Source organism: Schistocerca cancellata, chromosome 8 (assembly GCF_023864275.1).
Source record: "Schistocerca cancellata isolate TAMUIC-IGC-003103 chromosome 8, iqSchCanc2.1, whole genome shotgun sequence".
In the NCBI taxonomy this organism is placed as follows: Eukaryota; Metazoa; Arthropoda; class Insecta; order Orthoptera; family Acrididae; genus Schistocerca; species Schistocerca cancellata.
Window position 1 is genome coordinate 304,084,216 of NC_064633.1, and position 19,307 is coordinate 304,103,522.

A 19,307-nucleotide genomic window follows, 5' to 3' on the forward strand; every position below is an offset into this window, starting at 1 on the left:
GGGTCAATGGAGTGGAAGCTACAGGGCTTCTGGATTGGAGTTGTCCTTGAAGTAACCTACTTGTAACAGTTGGTTGCGCCACTGCGGTGCCAACTGCTGCTCAAATTGCTGATGCAGATGCAGTACGATGCACCACAACCATACGCCGAGCACGATGGTCTTCCCTCTCGGTAGTCACGTGGCCGTGCGGAGCGCGGTCTTCCTGCGACCGTACATTTTCTTGACCACTGCTGCCAGCACTCGTGTACAGTGGCTACATTCGTACCAAGTCTACCAGCAATATCTCTGAATGAACACAAAAATGGTTCAAATGGCTCTGAGCACTATGGGACTTAACATCTATGGTCATCAGTCCCCTAGAACTTAGAACTACTTAAACCTAACTAACCTAAGGACTCCACACAACACCCAGCCATCACGAGGCAGAGAAAATCCCTGACCCCGCCGGGAATCGAACCCGGGAACCCGGGCGTGGGAAGCGAGAACGCTACCGCACGACCACGAGATGCGGGCTCTGAATGAACACACAAATTCTCGTAATCCTTTTAGACGACGTCGTTCAAACTCAGTAAGGTGCTGATAATGCCGTCATTGTCGTCTTACGGAACTTGTTGACTAACACAACTCACTTCGTATAATCTCAAAGGTAACTAATGCTTAAGACCGTTACAGCGTGTATTTGAAGCAAACCTGACTTGCATTCTCATAATGGCGCTTCTAGCGCCACTCTTACGTGACTAGCGCCAAATTCGAATAGACATCATCTTTCAGACGTAGAAACATGCCCACCAACTTTCGTTTACTTCGCACAACTACTTCTTGACACTGCGATTTTTTTATGTCAGTGTACACACATGTTAGAAGCTAATATAGATTCGACCTACTGCATTTAGTTTGGCAGTTGAGAGACATCGTTGTGACGAAATATGTGCACATTACTCTAAATCTGCTCTCTACCCGCGTCACGTGTATAGGCTAACTGCTTGCGTTTTGCCACAGGGCTCGTATATTCGTTTGGTGCGCAGAACACGCATCCCAAAACCACAACATGCTTCTTGCTGATCCCGTCAATTTCAGTTCCATTCTGAACAAATTTCCATTAACTGCTTTCAAGTCTAAAAATGAAAAAATAGGAGTGGAAAATACTCTCTCTCTCTCTCTCTCTCTCTCTCTCTCACTCTCTCTCACACAACGGAAATGAATTTATTCTCCGGTGGACCTCTGTTGGGAGCGTGTGGTTTCGTTCTGTGGAAGGGCCGCCTGTCATACCAACACGCCAGCGGTGGACTTTATTTGAGCGGTTTGCTGCCGATTTCAGAGCTCTTTTGTGTATATTTGGCCGTCGCGCTGTCGTGTTTGGAACCCCTTTGTCGAAAGTTCGATCGGCAGGTCCCAAAGGCCGCCTGCATCGTCTGTCTCTTATTGCCTCCACTGATTATTCCGAACACGGTAGCCTGTTCCGTGAAGCCAATTTCCAGTACCCAGACCGAGCGCATTTATCTTGTCCTTTGATCACAACAACCAGAACGAATATGTAACTTTATAAGCAGATAAAGCATGTACTCTATACCCATTAATTGCGTGTCACTATGTAGCCTGCTGTTGCCCATCATAACACTTGAATCCATATGAGTGACGCAAACCAAAATGGGGTCTAATCGGAAACATTAGTTTACTTGGAAACGTTTCAAAAATAGAAAACGAAACATTCTGATACAAAAAAGGACCGTTTTTCATCTCATCGACTGTGGAGAAATGGCAGAAGTATGTTTAAACAAATTTGTTCCTGTCATTTCAGTTTATGTAACAAAATTCAGTTTTATTCACAACGTCGCTATAATTCACAAGTCTGTTTTAAGTCTATAAGTGATAGAAGTGTTTGGCAGAAGTATGTTTAAACAAATTTGTTCCTGTCATTTCAATTTATGTAACAGGGTTGGGTTGGGTTGTTTTGGGGGGAGGGGGGGGGGAGATCAGACAGCGAGGTCATCGGTCTCATCGGATTAGGGAAGGACGGGGAAGGAAGTCAGCCGTGCCCTTTCAAAGGAACCATCCCGGCATTTGCCTGAGCGATTTAGGGAAATCACGGAAAACCTAGCTCAAAATGGCCGGACGCGGGATTGAACCGTCGTCCTCCCGAATGCGAGTCCAGTGTGCTAGCCACTGCGCCACCTCGCTCGGTGGTTTATGTAACAAAATTCAGTTTCATTCACAACGTCGCTATAAATCAGTAGTCTGTTTTAAGTCTATAAGGGATAGCTCAGCTGCCTAACCCGTTGTATGCCAAACTACAAATGTAAAGATCTGGAATACAATTATTTTCTGTCACTTATTGCTTCTTTCATAATTATCAACGATTTGTGTAACTGAAAAACACATATAACTGTTTGGTTTCATCAATTAAAATGTCGGATAAAGACAAGAGCAAAACACCGCCAATTGTAATACGGCTTTCATAATAAATGAATAGTGTAGGTGGAGACGAAACAACGCTTCTAAACTTAAAACATATACAGTCAAAATGGTTCCTGAATGCAGAGAAAAACTGGTAACAAGCCAGAAGTTTGGAGTGGTAAGTTGCCAGACCAAAGAAAACATAATATGTTGCCCAAAAAATCAATTAATTTTATTGAACAAGTTGTGAGACAAAAAAACCTTCTATGACCTTAACAGATAAAACGAAGATGATTTTTAAATATACAGGGGAATCTTTAGCAAGCCAAGAGATATGGTAAGCATCCAGACTAAAAAAAATAAAAAAAAATAAAAAAAGATAAAAACCACCATATTGCCCAAAAAATCTATTAATTTTATTTCACAAGTCTTCAGACTAAAGAGTCTTATAATATTTAAACATATACAATGAAGACTATTTTTGAATACATAATGAAATTATTAGCTAGCCAGGAAAAGGGAGTAGTAAGTTGCCAGACTACAAAAAATCAATCACGTCAACCAAAAGAAACTATTAACAGTATGTAACAAGTTGTGCATAATTTTTTTACGAATTTCTTTTAAATATGGATATATGACTGGCTCAACTGAAAGTTATTATTTCTAACCATGTAAAAAATCAGTAAAAGGATTTAGCTTTTCAAAGATGATGAACATTGATTTAAAATTTCAAATACTACCTTGAATAGACCTTCACACCACTCAGGAGGTTCTGTCGCAAATCAAATTCAATTAGGCGCAGTTACCTTTCAGGTACCACTAGAGCAGACATTTCAGATATCAAAAGATCCAGAATAATGTGTCAAGCAAGAAGAAGCGTTCGTTTAACACATTAGTTAACACTGTAAACGCCCTAGATCACAACAGGCAATGAGTAACAAAAAAACAATATAAAATTGAATCATTGTGTAAGTCACTATTTGAACTTCTTGAGGTTACTGAGATTAGGAACAGAGAGTGAGAGTGTGTAGTGATGTAAAATACAAGTCTTACCCAAGAGAGGAGGCACATGGTTTTAAATTATGATAACTCAGCCTGGATCTATAAAAGAAGGTATAAATAACACTTAAACAACGACGCCTACAGGGATTAAATTAAATCAGTAGGTACTAAAACTTAACGGAGTACCAAGTACATTAAACATAACTAGAATGTATAATATTGATAAAACACCAACAGGGCTGAAAACTGACAGGCAATCGTCCATCGGATGAGACAGCAAATTAATTAATTCTCCCCCTCCCGACCCTCCCCCTCCACCCACTCAATCCCCCCCCCCCCCCCACACACACACACAAGTGATAAAGCCGATCAACGGAAAATTCCGTGCCTTTGAGAAGTGTTCCGCAGTGGGTGTACCTTTTACGTAAGATGGTGCTTGATAATTCTTTCATTACTTAATACATGATATAATTGTTATATTTCCTTGGAAATTAAATGCATTTGCTCTAGATTGTTGATTTACTATGCTTATCTTATGTTACTGTGTTTTTGTCTGCACTTCTGCACCATCTATGCCGCTGGTTGAAAGTATTTTGAAGCATCCCATCTTTTATGTGCGGCTGGCTGTAGATACTTTTCCCTAAAATTCCGGGGAATAAATGACCTAGTAGATAGTGCCGGAAGTTCCATGCGGCTTTTCGCGGATGATGCTGTAATATACAGAGAAGTTGCAGCATTAGAAAATTGTAGCGAAATGCAGGAAGATCTGCAGCGGATAGGCACTTGGTGTAGGGAGTGGCAACTGACCCTTAACACAGACAAATGTATTGTATTGCGAATACATAGAAAGAAGGATCCTTTACTGTATGATTATATGATACCAGAACAAACACTGGTAGCAGTTACTTCTGTAAAATATCTGGGAGTATGCGTGCGGGACGATTTGAAGTGGAATGATCATATAAAATTAATTGTTGGTAAGGCGGGTACCAGGTTGAGATTCATTGGGAGAGTCCTTAGAAAATGTAGTCCATCAACAAAAGAGGTGGCTTACAAAACACTCGTTCGACCTATACTTGAGTATTGCGCATCAGTGTGGGATCCGTACCAGATCGGGTTGACGGAGGAGATAGAAAAGATCCAAAGAAGAGCGGCGCGTTTCGTCACAGGGTTATTTGGTAACCGTGATAGCGTTACGGCGATGTTTAACAAACTCAAGTGGCAGACTCTGCAAGAGAGGCGCTCTGCATCGAGGTGTAGCTTGTTCGCCAGGTTTTGAGAGGGTGCGTTTATGGATGAGGTATCGAATATATTGCTTCCCCCTACTTATACCTCCCGAGGAGATCACGAATGTAAAATTAGAGAGATTAGAGCGCGCACGGAGGCTTTCAGACAGTCGTTCTTCCCGCGAACCATACGCGACTGGAACAGGAAAGGGAGGTAATGACAATGGCACGTAAAGTGCCCTCCGCCACACACCGTTGGGTGGCTTGCGGAGTATAAATGTAGATGTAGATGTAGATGTAAAACATGTCTCTCTTAATACGTGTATTGCCTTGTTTTGATATTTGTTCACGCTTGTAGAGCTTCTGATACTCTATTACTCTTTTTCTTCTATGCCATTGGACCCACACTTTGTCACACAACAAAACATTGTTTGAGTACAACAATACTATTGTTATTCCAGCCCCGACTTTCCATTGTTCGAAGATTTCAATTCAGTTTTATCACGGCTGCACCCTGCAGTAGTGCGAATATTGTGACTGATGGATCAGCAATCTATTACACTGTAATTAAACTACTTTTTGTAAAGATAAGTTCGTTCTACGGAGTGGTGTAACCTCGACAGCGAGTAGTAAAACCATCGAGCACGAGAAAAAAAAAGCAACAGAAAGTATTTCAAAGACAGTATAGAGATAATTACTTACCTGCGAGCTTCCTGGGTGTGACGACAAAACATACCGAATCCCCAAATGGTGAAAAACGTAGTAATTCGGCTATACCCCCCAATAGTGGGTGTCTGATACCATTTGGGTCGAACTGAAACAGATGACTGTGAGTCCGCCACTGATTATAGTGGGACAGGGAACTAATGACTGGATATGCATATTTACTGTGTTGGGGACATACACAGCGTACACTGCATAATAACAACGTAGTTCACAGTACTTGTTTAAAGCGACGATCTAAAGTCTCGATGTATGCACAGCACCGGCACATGAATTTCTGCTGGGCTGTCTTTAAGATATCTGGCGTCTGTTGTACAAGGAGACAGACACCTTGTGGACGAATGCTCAAAAACTAATATTAACCATATGTTAACAGTCTGGTATCTATTAACTCAGCAGTAGAGATTGTGAGAAGATACACACTGGAAAGACTGGCAAGACATTCGACACAACATATGAAGAACACGTCAGGGTATTTAAGTGTAGTACAAACCATTCAACATTTGCAGACCGTCTAAAACAAAAGCATTATAGACCAATTAATTTTGAAAACTTTGTGAACATCATAAGAATCAGTAAAGACGGACACCTCAACACCTTACAATAAAATTTCCACATACACAGAACATTAACACTAAATAAACAGTTGCCCAATGACCAAATAAATATTGGAAACCAGACGCTATATAAAATAGTTAAAGAAATTACTTGAAAAAGAAAAGAACCTTTACCATGCTTCACGCAATCCCACTCTCCTACCGAACCCTCCCCCCCCCCCCCCTCTGTATTTCATTTCACTTCTTGTTCCTCACCTTCTCCTCCAACTCACACTCCACCACACTACCATACAACTATGTCCACCCATCATGGCTTCTCTTTGCCCAACCCAAAAAAGCCCTCAATCACTATTCCTTCACTATTCCTCACATAGTATATAAACACATAGCAAAATAATTAAATAGTATTACACACGTATCATAAAATAAAAACAAAAAAGTATAGGTCAAAGACAAACTAGTGGTAATGTTATGTTGGCAACACTATAAAACACAAACCTCAGTACATAGTTAGAAGAATAAAAACAAACACAGAATGGTGGTGTGCGAAAAAGTGTGCGTGTAAAACAGAAAAAGGACTAGTTCTGCAGAGAAATTAAAAATTACACTACAACTATCAGTGTCTAAAGAAGAAAACATCACCAATGCATTTCCATTTCAAGATGCAGGTGAGAAATCAAGCTGAAATAACCAAAATTTTGTTAACGAACTGTTTTACGATCTTAAAGCAAATTAAAAAGTAAGTAACTGAACTATGGGCCACTGGTGATGCTTTACGTCAATAAAGCGAAACGTGTCTGGCGAGAAAACTCGTTTTCTTGTTGTCAGTGAATCTAAATATACCGGGCTGATCGAACGGAAATTCCTATATCTGCGCTATGTCCACAATCATATGTTTCATGTCAGTTGTCAGATTCTACTGTTAAAACGTTTTTCAAGATTATAGCAGTTTATAACAGGTTTTGCTAGTTATCAACATCATATGAAGATTCACAATGTTTGTGTATGGAATTGTACTTCTGCTGACACTTTCAACTGCACCATTTACTCTGTAGCGATGTCGAAGCCCTTACTGTATGCAGTGACAACTGATTCTGTACATGTCTACGGTCCACATATCGGATTCTGCTGGGCAACATGGTCTCATGGGCACCGTTGATACTTCCTCAGCAGTTTTCTGTTACTGTCTTACATATCTAAGAGCTAAGAGGAATAGGGTTTATGAAGAAATGCCAAAAGCTAGACGACAGCGTATAAATATGTTCCTTATTTAAGAACGACAGTAAGGACGTCTTTCATCTTTCGAGTTTGTAGGTTGCATCACAAGTGCTTCAAAATATCTGCTGCAACTACAACTATTCCGTCGCAGCTATTAACAGCGTTGAGATACCGACAAATTTAGTGTATAATCTTCGTACTATTATCGACACTAACACTACATTCGATTTAGGTTTTTGTTCAAATAGCCAAGAACGTACAATGAGTCGAAGCAGGAGACAAGAACAAAATTTATACAGGCAATTTTTTTGTTTCCTACTAACCGATATTTGGAAGATGATCCAGGAGGACCTGTGCGGGATGCACAGACCATGTCCTTTACAGCGTATGTGTAACATTACAATACCATATTTTTCTATATACCCGGAGTTTCAGAACAAATACCGAGGAATTATGGCTTTGTGGCATTAATTATATCAAAGTTAAGAGCAACTCAACATTTCATACAAATATTCAATGTAAGCATCATTCGTCACATGGCTCACCTCGAGTAGACAGGCAAGTTCTTCCCAAAACCTGATCAGTGTGTCTGGAGTAACTGTTGCAACAACTGCTTCGATCCTCTTTCTTGAATCTGATAGATCAGCTGGTAGCAGAGGCAAATACACACGAGCCACTACAAATCCCCAAAGGTAAAAGTCACATGGCGTCATATCGGGTGAACATAGATGCCATGGGAAATAACCTGGGTCAGCCGGTCCCCATTGGCCAACTCTGCGGTTGGGTACAACGTCGTTTAACTACTGGCGTACTGCATTATGCCAACGAGGTGGCACTCCATGTTGTTGTTATATAAAGCTATGTGGTTTAGTTTCTTCCGTTTCATGAAATAATCGTAGTCCAAGCCCGTCTAGATAAGAAACACGAATTGCAAATGTTTCACTGAAAAAGAAATGCCCTGGAACTTCCAACCGGAATGTAGCAATAGCAATAAAATAATAGTGAAAAAGTATTCAGGTCAATGGTGCCTAGCTGTAACTGAACTGTTCCATCTGGGGGGCTGGGGCGGGGGGGGGGGGGGATTGCTGAACGCAGATGCGCACTTCGTTTGTGTTCTTATTTCTAATGAGAGATCGATTCATCACTCAATCTTCATGTTACAACCTTTCGTTTGCGAAGCTGGTAAGTAAACCACAGTCTGTAGGCTTTAGAACTCGATGCAGGTATACATACAAAACTGCTTGTGTTGTTCTTTCATTTGATATATTTTTCGTAATTGTAAGTCGAATGTAATACACATATCAAAAAAAGTTTTGCGTCACCTCGGTTACGAGTGTTCCGAAACCTGTAAAGAAAATAAACATCATTTCCACCCTTTTTATTGCTCATGAAAACCACCACACAGCGAGAGTTTCAGAGGTGGTGGTCCAGATTGCTGTACACAACGGTACCTCTATTACCCAGCAGCACGTCCTCTTGCGTTGATGCATCCCTTTATTCGTCGTGGCATACTATCCACAAGTTCATCAAAGCACTGTTGGTCCACATTGTCCCACTCCTCAACGGCGATTTGGCGTAGATCCCTCAGTATGGTTGGTGTGTCATGTCGTCCAAAAACAGCCATTTCAATCTATCCCAGGTATGTTCGATAGTGTTCATGTCTGGAGAACATGCTTGCTACTCTAGCCGAGCGATGTCGTTATCCTGAAGGAAGACATTCACAAGATGTGCACAATGGGGTTGGAACTGGCGTCCACGAAGACGAGTGCCTCGCCAGTATGCTGCCTATATGGTTGCACCATCGGTCGGACGATGACATTCACTTATCGTACAGCCGTTACGGCGCCATCCATGACCGCCCAGCGGCGTACGTCGACGCCACATAATGTCACCCCAAAACAGCAGGGAACCTTCACATTGGTGCACTCGCTGAACATTGTGTCTAAGGCGTTCAGCTTGATCGAGCTGCCTCCAAACACGTCTCTGACGATTGTCTGGTTGAAGGCATATGCGACACTCATCGGTGAAGAGAACGTGGTACCAGTCCTGGGCGGTTCATTCGGCATTTTGTTGGGCCCATCTGTACCACGCTGCGTGGTGTCGTGGTGGCAAAGATGGAGCTCACCATGGACGTCGGGAGTCCAGTTGCGCATCATGCAGACTACTGTGCACGGTTTGAGTCGGAACACGACGTCCTGTGGCTGCACGAAAAGCATTATTGAACATCTTGGAATTTGCTGTCAGGGTTCCTCCAAGCCATAATCTTTAGGTAGCGGTCATCCACTACAGTATGTGGCCCTTGGGCGGCCTGAGCGAGGCATGTCATCGACATTTCCTGTCTCTCTGTAACTCGTCCATTCTGAACAACATCGCATTGGCTCACTTCGAGACGCCCTTGTTGAGAGCCCTTCCTGGCACAAAGTAACAATGTGGACCCGATCGAACCGCGGTATTGACCGTCTAGGCATGGTTGAACTACAGGCAACACGAGCCGTGTACCTCATTCCTGGTGGAATGACTGGAAGTGATCGGCTGTCGGACGCCCTCTTTTTAATAGGCGCTGCCCATGCATGGTTGTTTACGTCTTTGGGCGGGTTTAGGAACGTCTCTGAACAGTCAAGGAGACTGTGTCTGTGATACAATATCCACAGTCAACGTCTATCTTCAGGAGCTCTTGGAAGCGGGATAATCAAAACTTTTTTTGATGTTTGTAAATGCTATAAACCCTTAAAACTCCGAAATGCATTTTGAAACACAAGGTATTATTGTGGAGCTAAGAGGCATTATTTTAAAAAAGAAATACTTCGTACTACAAAACTGCTCATCAGGTTACCTTCCATTCATAAGGCTGTTACACTCAGCGACTGTTATATTGACTTGTAAATAATAGATATCAGCTATCAGTAGTCCTTTTAAAATTTTACTGGCAGAGCTAGATTTCAGATAGAAACTAGCCATTCTCAATGCACTATCATTTTTGATCAATGCATTTAATGCCTATTGTTCGGGCTTCATCCACAGTTCATTGAATACTGATAGCTGAAATCTGTTATTTACAATATAAAACTTCTTTCGCATACAAGACAGCTATAAGAGCAGTATAAAGAAAGAGCTGTGCATAACCTAACGAAGAATTAGATAGAAAATAATGTGTTCTTTACTCCGTGGATATTAATTAAAAGTGTTATTATTGGTCCCCTAGTTGAGAATCTCCTCAGCCTAGAGACTTCCTGACACTTAGATCTATACTTGATGTTAAAAAATTTCTCTTCTTCAGAAACTCTTTCCTTGCCATTGCCAGTCTATATTTTACATCATCTCTACTTCGGCCATCATCAGTTATTTTGCTCCCCAAATAGCAAAACTCATTTATTACTTAAGTGTCTCATTTCCTAATATAATTCTCTCAGCATCACAAATTCTAGAAACGTAGGTTTGCCTTTCCTTAATCTACTTTCTAAGATAAGTCGTAGGATCAGTATTGCCTCACGTGTTCAGACATTTCTACGGAATCCAAGCTGATCTTCCCAGAGGTCGGCTTCTACCAGTTTTTCCATTTGTCTGTAAAGAATTTGTGTTAGTATTTTGCAGCCGTGGCTTATTAAACTGATAGTTCGGTAATTTTCACATCTGTCAACACCTGCTATCTTTGGGATTGGAGCTTATCATATACTGTAAACAAAATTACAGGCAAGCTATTTTAAGTTAGCTACAATTATTTACAATGGAAGAGAACATACACCAAGGGTTACACGAAGCTGTATCATCATTAGGCATAATTCACCATTCGACTCACTGTACATTTTGTCGGGAACTAATTACGTATAGTACCACAGAACCAATAATTGTGATTATATAAAATGGTCGTGACTCCAGGATAAGAGCCGCAAATAACGTCTTCTAATTGAACGTAGAAGAGAACTGACAATAGCACGACAGGGAAGCTGTTTGAGCATGCTAACAAAATAAGATGGGCCGTGCGTATTATGCTACACGGCTGTGGAATAAAGGGACAGATTGCAAAACTTACCCAAGGTTGCACTGAAATGAATAAAAACGGTGAGTAACTAGTTACATATATGAATTAATTGGGCACTAACCCGTAGACGCGCTCACACAATTATTTAAAACTCCATAACTGCACCTTCTCACATATGTGCGACAGTTAGAGGGCACGCGAGCGCTGAGAATCAAGCAAAAGCCGGCTGCAAAAATATACTAATTCTCTTACACACATACAAGGTATAAAGCAACGCTGAGGCTGATTGCTCCTACACTCGACGTGAAATGTTAAAGTATGAACTCACACTCAAAGTCCATCACTGTGCCTTCGAGAAATGTGCTACGCCCCTTGTTCCAACGCGCAAACACCTTTTAGCTGCCTAGTTTCCAAAATTTTTATTTGCCTGCCAGTTCGGCGATTTACTATGCCATCTTCGCCCCTGACAGACATGTAGGAGGATTCCACCTCGGTTCTGGTCAAACTATGGCCAGAAATACTGGTATTAGCAGATTAATGCTAGCTATAGCGATCTCTTCAAACATCTTCATGAGATGATGGTGAAGGTGTTTGATTTGACATCCCGTGGCTATGTAGCCTTTACTGGGAAATCACACCCTAATAAACCTGACAATTCTAAAGAAAAGGACCGTCATTCTGTTTAAAGTAAGTACTTATATGCGCAGTTTATCTTTCTTTTCGCTCATTCTCCGACATCACGAAATAATTACGAGACTGAAGCGCCCGTGTCACTCCAAATTACGATGCAATGTTCTTACTCGAATCCAGATTTCCTGCTTATCACCAGATGGCGGCTTACGTTTCGGCTGGACGAGCATGACTCACGGGCAAACCTACACTTCTATATGTCGTCAAAGATGTGTCTATATCCTGTACTCCTACATTCCGTTATGTGTATTCCCGTACAGCGGAAACATTTTATTTACATCTTTGTCCGAAGGAACATTACATTGTAGTTTGCAATAACACAGACACTGCAATCTCGTATTTCTGCGCCGACACCGGACAAGTGACATTCAAGTAAACAGTCTCTCCTGTAGGGAGTATACAAAATGGATTTATGATTACCGGTTTGTGAGTGTGTGTGTGTGTGTGTGTGTGTGTGAGAGAGAGAGAGAGAGAGAGAGAGAGAGAGAGAGAGAGAGAAGCTTACGGGTTCTCAACGCCGAAGGCATCAGTGCCATTACACACATCATAAGAAATGAATGTGGATAAAATTACTTAAACTGTCGTCACACATTGAGCAGGAAACATGAAATGACACATGTGCACTCTCTCCCATGCCATTCGTGTCGACCCACATAATCCATCTCACACGCCTTAAGACTACGGAGAAAGGGAAGAGATTGCCATACGTGGGATTGAAACAGAAGTAAAGCGACTGAGGAGGTAAGGGGAAGGTACAGCGAAATGACCACTTACAAAGGACATGGGTGAGCCAGTCATCTTTCCCTAAAATTTGAGTAGACAAGTGGGACAAATCACAAATCCCTAAACTTTTCACCACATTCGTCCGAACGCTGCTTGAAATATGTGTTGCCAAGTCTGCCACTGCCCTCTGATTGGAAAATAAAGCACAGTCTAAAAACATGTGGCGCACAATGACGTGTAGGCTACAAGCACCATGATTGGAGGGTCCTCTCGCCGAAGCTACTAGCCATGAGTCATAGGCTGTGGCCTAGGCGAAGACGAGTATCGAGAACCCCATCCCGTCAGAGTGGCTGGAAAGTGGTACACCACGGCCGCGTTGTGGGCTTTACTAGTCGGAGCTTGTTGCCTGTCACTTCCAACCACTCATTTTCCTATGGACACATAACTGTGTACCTCAACAGTGAGACGATAGATTGCTGTGGAATGGCACACGGAACTAACCAAGTAACACGACTCGCCTGTTTGTCTGCTACATCTGCTCTTTAACTCCCAGCTATACCTGTGTGCCCTGGCACCCAGCAGGGGACACCTCCTTCCCCAGCAGTTGTAGCCGGAGGAGGGTGACCTGGGTTCCTGGATTACTTTATCGGTTGAATACAAGCGTTGTAGATACTGAAGGGCATTCAGGGAATCGGAACAGACAAGGAATTCAGGATCATTTCACATTTCGTCAACTCCAGCGCACTCAAGATCGCGGATGGTTCAGTATCGATTACAGTGAACTACAGACGCGGTCGAGTCTTGATGATCAGTATCGATTACAGTGAACTCCAGACGCAATCGAGTCTTGAAGATAAGATCTGTGAAAACAAAAGAGCAGCCAGCGGAGCCCCCTTCCTTACAAATACCCGTGAATACAGCTACTTAGTTCATCTACATCTACATCTACATGACTACTCTGCAATTCACATTTAGGTGCTTGGCAGAGGGTTCGTCGAACCACAATCATACTATCTCTCTACCATTGCACTCCCGAACAGCGCGCGGGAAAAACGAACACCTAAACTTTTCTGTTCGAGCTCTGATTTCTCTTATTTTATTTTGATGATCATTCCTACCTATGTAGGTTGGGCACAACAAAATATTTTCGCATTCGGAAGAGAAAGTGGGTGACTGAAATTTCGTAAATAGATCTTGCCGCGACGAAAAACGTCTTTGCTGTAATGACTTCCATCCCAATTCGCGTATCATATCTGCCACACTCTCTCCCCTACTATGTGATAATACAAAACAAGCTGCCCTTTTTTGCACCCTTTCGATGTCCTCCGTCAATCCCACCTGGTAAGGATCCCACACCGCCCAGCAATATTCTAACAGAGAACGAACGAGTGTAGTGCAAGCAGTCTCTTTAGTGGACTTGCTGCATCTTCTAAGTGTCCTGCCAATGAAACGCAACCTTTGGCTCGCCTTCCCCACAATATTATCTATGTGGTCTTTCCAACTGAAGTTGTTCGTTATTTTAATACCCAGGTACTTAGTTGAATTGACAGCCTTGAGAATTGTACTATTTATCGAGTAATCGAATTCCAACGGATTTCTCTTGGAACTCATGTGGATCACCTCACACTTTTCGTTATTTAGCGTCAACTGCCACCTGCCACACCATACAGCAATCTTTTCTAAATCGCTTTGCAACTGATACTGGTCTTCGGATGACCTTACTAGACGGTAAATTACAGCATCATCTGCGAACAACCTAAGAGAACTGCTCAGATTGTCACCCAGGTCATTTACATAAGTCAGGAACAGCAGATGTCTCAGGACGCTTTCCTGGGGAACACCTGATATCACTTCACTTTTACTCGATGATTTGCCGTCTATTACTACTAACTGCGACCTTCCTGACAGGAAATCACGAATCCAGTCGCACAACTGAGACAATACCCCATAGGCCCGCAGCTTGATTAGAAGTCGCTTCTGAGGAACGGTGTCAAAAGCTTTCCGGAAATCTAGAAATACGGAATCAACTTGAGATCCCCTGTCGATAGCGGCCATTACTTCGTGCGAATAAAGAGCTAGCTGCGTTGCACAAGAACGATGTTTTCTGAAACCATGCTGATTACGTATCAATAGATCGTTCCCTTCGAGGTGATTCATAATGTTTGAATACAGTATATGCTTCAAAACCCTGCTGCAAACCGACGTCATTGATATAGGTCTGTAGTTAGATGGATTTCTCCTGCTACCCTTCTTAAACACTGGTGCGACCTGCGCAATTTTCCAATCTGTAGGTACAGATCTATCGGTGAGCGAGCGGTTGTATATGAGTAATAAGTAGGGAGCTACTGTATCAGCGTAATCTGAAAGGAACCTAATCGGCATACAATCTGGACCTGAAGACTTGCCCGTATCAAGCGATTTGAGTTGCTTCGCATCCCCTAAGGTATCTACTTCTAAGAAACTCATGCTAGCAGCTGTTCGTGTTTCAAATTCTGGAATATTCGATTCATCTTCCCTGGTGAAGGAATTTCGGAAAACTGCGTTCAATAACTCCGCTTTAGCGGCACAGTCGTCGGTAACAGTACCATCTGCACTGCGCAGCGAAGGTATTGACTGCGTCTTGCCGCTTGTGTACTTTACATACGACCAGAATTTCTTCGGATTTTCTACCAAATTTCGTGACAATGTTTCGTTGTGGAACCTATTAAAGGCATCTCGCATTGAAGTCACGTGCCAAATTTCTCGCGTCTGTAAATTTTAGCCAATCTTAGGGATTTCGCGTCCTTCTGAACTTCGCATGCTTTTTCCGTTGCCTCTGCAACAGAGTTCGGAACTGTTTTGTGTACCACGGGGGATCAGTTCCATCTCTTGCCAATTTATGAGGTATGAATCTATCAATTGCTGTTGCTACTGTATCTTTTAATTTGAGCCACATCTCGTCTACATTTGCATAGTCAGTTGGGAAGGAATGGAGATTGTCTCTTAGGAAGGCTTCTAGTGACACTTTATCTGCTTTTTTAAATAAAATTATTTTGCGTTTGTTTCTGGTGGATTTGGAAGAAACGGTATTGAGCCTAGCTACAACGACCTTGTGACCACTAATCTCTGTATCAGTCATGATGCTCTCTATCAGCTCTGGATTGTTTGTGACTAAGAGGTCAAGTGTGTTTTCGCAACCATTTACAATTCGCGTGGGTTCGTGGTCTAACTGCTCGAAATAATTTTCGGAGAAAGCATTTAGGACAATCTCGGAAGATGTTTTCTGCCTACCACCGGTTTTGAACAAGTATTTTTGCCAACATATCGAGGGAAGGTTGAAGTCTCCACCAACCATAACCGTATGAGTGGGGTATTTATTTGTTATGAGACTCAAATTTTCTCTGAACTGTTCCGCAGCTATATCATCGGAGTCTGGGGGCGGTAGAAGGAGCCAATTATTAACTTAGTTCGGCTGTTAAGTATAACCTCCACCCATACCAATTCGCACGGAGTATCTACTTCGACTTCACTGCAAGATAAACCACTACTGACAGACACAAACACTCCACCACCAATTCTGCCTAATCTATCTTTCCTGAACACCGTCTGAGACTTTGTAAAAATTTCTGCAGAACTTATTTCAGGCTTTAGCCAGCTTTCTGTACCTATAAAGATTACAGCTTCTGTGCTTTCTATTAGCGCTTGAAGCTCAGGGACTTTCCCAGCACAACTACAACAATTTACAACTTCAGTTCCGACTGTTCCTTGATCCAAGCACGTCCTGTATTTGCCATGCACCCTTTGAGATTGCAGCCCACCCCGTACTTTCCCGAGGCCTTCTAACCTAAAAAACCGCCCAGTCCACGCCACACAGCCTCCGCTACCCGTGTAGCCTCCAGCTGAGTGTAGTGAACTCCTGACCTATTCAGCGGATCCCGAAACCCCACCACCCTATGGCGCAAGTCAAGGAATCTGCAACCAACACGGTCGCAAAACTGTCTGAGCCTCTGATTCAGACCCTCCACCCGGCTCTGCACCAAAGGTCCGCAGTCGGTTCTGTCAAAGATGCTGCAGATGGTGAGCTCTGCCTTCATCTCGTAAGCAAGACCAGCAGCCATCACCAAATCGCATAGCCGCTGGAATCCACAGAGAATTTCCTCAGATCCAAAGCAACACATGTCATTAGTGCCGACATGTGCCACCACCTGCAGCTGGCTGCAACCTGTGCTCTTCATGGCATTCGGAAGGACCCTTTCCACATCAGGAATGACTCCACCCGGAATGCACAAGGAGTGCACACTGGATTTCTTCCCCTCCTTAGCCGCCATATCCCTAAGGGGCTCCATTACGCGCCTAACATTGGAGCTCCCAACTACCAATAAGCCCACCCTCTGCGATTGCCCGGACCTTGAAGGCTGAGAATCATCCTCTGAAACAGGGCAGGCAGCTGCATCTGCCTCTGCCAGAGACAGTACCTGAAACCTGTTTGTCACACGCACCGGGGAGGCTTTCTGATCAGCCTCCGGGGACGTCTTTCGCTGCCTGCCACGCCTTGGAACGACCTCCCAATCAACCACAGCCGGTTGCGGGCAGCAACCGGGGCAACCACAGCGGCAGACCGATCTGGGGACAGACGGGACGAGGTTGACATCCCCGTGATATCCAAGTACGGTTCCCCACAGTGGTGCCCATTGGCAACAGCCTCAAGCTGCGCGACCGAAGTCAGCGCCGATTGCAGCTGTGAGCGAAGGGATGCCAACTCAGCCCTCATCCGAACACAGCAATCACAGTCCCTGTCCATTCTAATCAATGCTGAATAACAGTTACTGAAACACAAGTCAGTGCCTAGATAACGCAAGGGAAACACGCAAAGAATGTGTGAACTAACCTATACAAATGCCTAACGAATGAGCTACAATCTGCCTGAATTTACGATTACAGTAACTAAGACTCGAAATTACACCTCCTATATGAAACTCACACGCAATTTAAGTACGAATCTACGAAGTAAACACTAAAGCGCGATGCTACAACTCTCAAATACTATAATACACCCGAAATTTACGAATTAAACAATGCAAGTACCCAAAAACACGCAAAGAAATTAAGAAATAAACTCTGTAACAAATAAGTGAGCTAAGGGTATACGACTTGCTGCTGCAGCTGCTTATCCAACGGCGGCAGGGAGCACACTGACTGTGACCAACCGACACTGACCGTTCTAACCAAAAACAGAAGACAGACGACTACGCGAATTTACACTATTCAGGTACTAAAGCGCGATGCTACAACTCTCAAATACTATAATACGCCCGAAATTTATGAATTAAACAATGCAAGTACCCAAAAACACGCAAAGAAATTAAGAATTAAACTATCTAACAAATAAGTAAGCTGGGGGATACGACTTGCTGCTGCAGCTGCTTATCCAACGGTGGCAGGGAGTGCTTTTTGAAAATTTCGGGAAGTGGTGTATTAAAAAGAGAGGGTGGCTGTAATTTCTGCAATTAGTGCACTAGATATAACTTTACCCTGCAATTATTAGGATGGCATTCAATTAAAACCCTAGATTTGATCTCCTACGTGCCCCACACCATGGGACTCAAACACACACTTCGCTTGTATCCCAAACAGCCTCCTTGCCCGCAGATAATTTAGCAACGAGGTGTTTCACATCCTGACGAGCAACGGCATGGCTTGCTGGGGAAATGGGAGTAGCGAGGAACTGACACAACATGAGACACTGCCGTCGGATGGTAACTAGAGGTTCCATAGACTCAGCACAATGACAGTGTATGGGGCTGGTCTTGTAATCAGTCAAGGTCAGCCTAATCGCCTCGCTGACCCTTACACTGAGCACCCAAGGTCCTGCCACGATCGCATGTATGTTCGTAAAACTGGAGCAGACGCAGCCTGCCTTCTCCCCAATACCTGTGGCTGAGATGCATGTTCAGTGTCTTCTGGGACCTTTCTTTCAGGTTCTTCAGGTGTGGTAATCAAGACAGTGTGGAATAAAAAAATGAGGCCATAAACCGCACAGATTCTTCAAAGGAGAAAACGATTTTCCAAATACGCAATTCTGGTAAATTAACAATATGATGACAATCATTAAAATGAACGCACACACACTTCTCTGCAGCAAATTTAAAACCAGTATTTGTAGCTCACTCCTTCAGCCTCTTCACTCTAAGTTGCGACTGATGACTCTCTATTGCTTTACTGGAGGAAGAAGAGAAAGCTGCAAAATTTTCCACAAACAAGGAGCATTGTACAGGAGTCGGTACTGTAGACTTGATACTGTTTACGTCTGTGGCAAAGCGTGTAATACTTAAAACAACGCCCTGAGGAACACCTTTACCTCGTTCTACACGATTCGAATGCAAGTCACCAATTCGCTACAGATAAAAGGACCCTATGAAGATGGGGAGATGGTGACGAAAGTCCCTGTCGTGGAATTAGGTTAGAATACTGTTTAGCCAAATAATATCGTACTCCTTACTGCTGTCAGAGAATATACTTATACAATGCTATTTAAATAGGAAAGCCTTCTGGATAGCCGCTTTAGGAGGGTCACGTTGTCGACAGCGGATGAACACAGCGCAAATAAGCACTAAAAGCTACTAAGGAGCTGTCTCGCCTCTAATATACAGAGCAAAAGGTGGTTAACCATTCACTCAAAGGCCTTTCCTAGGTGGCTCGTCAAGGCGAAGCTCCAATAACTTGTGGGACAGTTTCAGTCTTTACCTGGTCTGTGGGGAAGTATCGAAATTGCCCCTCTCCACGAATTGGGAAAGCGGCCTGTCTGCTATATCCGTC